This window comes from Apodemus sylvaticus, chromosome 23 (genome assembly GCF_947179515.1).
Source record: "Apodemus sylvaticus chromosome 23, mApoSyl1.1, whole genome shotgun sequence".
NCBI lineage: Eukaryota > Metazoa > Chordata > Mammalia > Rodentia > Muridae > Apodemus > Apodemus sylvaticus.
Window position 1 is genome coordinate 14595211 of NC_067494.1, and position 3413 is coordinate 14598623.

The following is a 3413-nucleotide window of genomic DNA, read 5'->3' on the forward strand; positions in this document are numbered from 1 at the left end:
TTTGGGGACAGTTGTCGGTTTTGTATAAAGACTGCATCTCCCCACCCCCACCCCCACCCCCATTGAAGTCTTGTTTCTGGGCTCTCAAGTTCTTTGAAGGGAAGAAGAACAGCCCACCTTCTGAGCCCCAGAGCTCTTGGAAGCAGGGTGGGTGGCTGGGGAGAGTTGAAAAGGCACAAGCGCTTCAGTGCCAATTAAACCATTACTCAGACATCTGCCACATTGCACAGAATACATCCATGCTCACTCTCTGATTAACCTTTACTTCACTCAACTAGTACATTTCTTCAAGTCAAAAGCATACGAGTGCTTAATACTGGGGAGGGGAAAGCGAGAACAGCATGTAAGTCTCACATCTCTTTCATAGACAGCAATGAAATGTGTGAGTATGGGGGCAGCTTCTTGCTAGCACATCTCTTCCGGTCTGTTCAGTTCAGACATCAGCAGCCAGTTCTTCCGTTGGGGCATAGCAGGCTATGCGGTTGATCCTGAGGCCTGGGGTGCTGGCTGTGCAGTGGGCTGTGTGGTCCCCTGTGGCTGCGTGGTGGCCGGAGGGGAGCCAGTCTGCAGCTGGGCCTGAAACTAGGGGAGCTGCTCCGGACTGGCCAGAGTCTCCAACAGACTGTTCTCCTGCTCCAGCTGGGAGTTTTTCTCTATTAGTTCTTTGATCTGCTGCTTCAGACCCTCCACTCACTTCCTCTCTAACCGCCTCAAACGGCTTTTCACCAGATCCATAGCTTGCTCTATTTTGTTGTCAATATCTACCACACTTGCACCAGAGCTATTGTCAAGTCTCACGGAAGTGTTTTCAATTCCCAGGAAAGACAACAAGAAAGCAATTGAAAAATGTCTCAGTTGGTAAACTCCTAGATCCATCGCCACTGGTCTACACCATTGGGAGTTCATGCAATTCCAGCCAAACAAAAACAAAAACAAAAACAAAAACAGCCTTGTGGGGGAAAAAAATTGAGAGAAGGAAGGAAGGGGCGAGCTCCAGCAGCCTGGCTGAAACTAGATAAAGCCTCCTGGCTGTCTGAAGTTCCGGGTGTGAGAACAACAGGGCTGCCTCCAGTGACCCAGCAGCTGCAGCAGCTCAGTCTGCTCCAGTTGCCAGTTCCACTCCTCTATACCAATACTTTTTAAACTATTCCACAAAATAGAAACAGAAGCAACACTACCCAATTCATTCTAGGAAACCACAGTCACACCGATATCAAAACCTCATAAAGACCCAACAAAGAAAGAAAACTTCAGACCAATTTCCCTTATGAATACTGATGCAAAAATACTCAATAAAATTCTCACAAACAGAATCCAAGAACACATCAAAATGATCGTACACCACAATCAAGCAGTCTTCATCCCAGGGATGCAGGAATGGTTCAATATATAAAAATCCATCAGCATAATCCACTATATAAACAAACTCAAAGAAAAAAAACACATGATCATTTCCTTAGATGCTGAAAAAGCATTTGGCAAAATTCAACATCACTTCATGTTAAAAGTCTTGGAAAGATCAGGAATTCAAGACCCATACCTAAACATTTACAGCAAACCAGTAGGCAACATTAAACTAAATGGAGAGAAACTTGAAGCAATCCCACTAAAATCAGGGACTAGACAAGGCTACCCTCTCTCCCTATCTATTCAATATAGTACTTGAAGTTCTAGATAGAGAAATCAGACAACAAAAGGAAGTCAAAGGGATACAAATTGGAAAGGAAGAAGTCAAAATATCACTATTTGCAGATGCTATGACAGTATACTTAAGTGCCCCCAAAGACTCCACCTTAGAACTCATAAAGCTGATAAATAACTTCACCAAAGTAGCTGGATATAAAATTAACTCAAACAAATCAGTAGCCTTCCTGTACTCAAAAGTTAAACAGGCTGAGGAAGAAATTAGGGAAATGACATTCTTCACTATAGTCATAAACAATATAAAATATCTTGGTGTGACTCTAACCAAACAAGTGAAAGATCTGTTGACAGGAACTTCAAGTCTCTGAGGAAAGAAATTGAAGACTTCAGAAGATGGAAAAATCCCCCATATTCACAGATTGGCAGGATTAACATAGTAAAAATGGCCATCTTGCTGAAAGCAATCTACAGATTCAATGCAATCCCCATCAAAATTCCAACTCAATTCTTCATAGAGTTAGGATGAGCAATTTCCAAATTGATCTGGAATAACAAAAAACCCAGGATATCGAAAACTGCTCTCAAGAATAAAAGAACTCTGCGGGAATCACCATCCCTGACCTCAAGCTGTATTACGCAGAAATAATGATTAAAAAAAAAAAAAACTGCATGGTATTGGTACAGTAACAGGGAGGTAAATCAATGGAAAAGAATTGAAGACCCAGAAATGAATACATAAATCTATGGTCACTTGATCTTTGACAAAAGGGTGGAAAGTTCCAGAACAGAATACCAATGCCTTATGATCAAGAATCGACAAATGGGACCTCATACAATTGCAAAGTTTCTGTAAGGCAAGACACTGCCAATAGGACAAAACGACAACCAACAGATTGCCAAAATATCTTTACCAATCCTACATCTGATAGAAGGCTAATATCGACTATATACAAAGAACTAAAGAAATTAGACTCCAGAGAACCAAATAATTCTATTAAAAAATGGGTAACAGAGCTAAACAGAATTCTCAACTGAGAAAAATCAAATGGCAGAAAAGCACCTAAAGAAATGTTCAGCATCCTTAATTATCAGGAAAATGCAAATCAAAACAACCCTGAGATTCTACCTCACGACAGTCAGAATGGCTAAGATCAAAAACTCAGGTGACAACAGATGCTGGCAAGGATGTGGAGAAAGAGGAACACTCCTCCATTGCTGGTGTAACTGCAAGCTGATACAACCCCTCTGGAAACCAGTCTGGCAGTTCCTCAGAAAATTGGACACAGTATTACCTGAGGACCCAGCTAGACCACTCCTAGGCATATACCCAGAAGATGCTCCAACATGTAATAAGGACACATGCTCCACTATGCTCATAGCTGCCTTATTTATAATAGCCAGAGGCTGGAAAGAACCCAGATGTCCCTCAACAGAGGAATAGATACAGAAAATATGGTGCTATTACACAATGTAATACTACTCAACTATTAAAATCAATGACTTCATGAAATTCACAGGCTGGAATTCACAGGATGGAACTTGAAAATATCATTCTGAGTGAGGTAACGCAGACCCAAAAGTACACACATGGTATTTACTCACTGATAAGTGGATATTAGCCCAAACGTTCAGAATACACAAGATACAAGTCACAGACAACATGAAGCTCCAGAAGAAGGAAGACCAAAGTGTGGATGCTTCAGTGCTTCTTAGAAGGGGGAACAAAATACTCACAGGAGGATATATAGAGACAGAGTGTGGAGCAGAGA

General features: G+C 41.6%; 1 pseudogene; it reads right to left on the reverse strand.

The window, feature by feature from the left end:
• Positions 1-474: 474 nt before the first annotated feature.
• On the reverse strand, positions 475-906 carry LOC127673850 (TSC22 domain family protein 1-like; annotated as a pseudogene).
• Between the last annotated feature and the right edge of the window lie 2507 nt (positions 907-3413).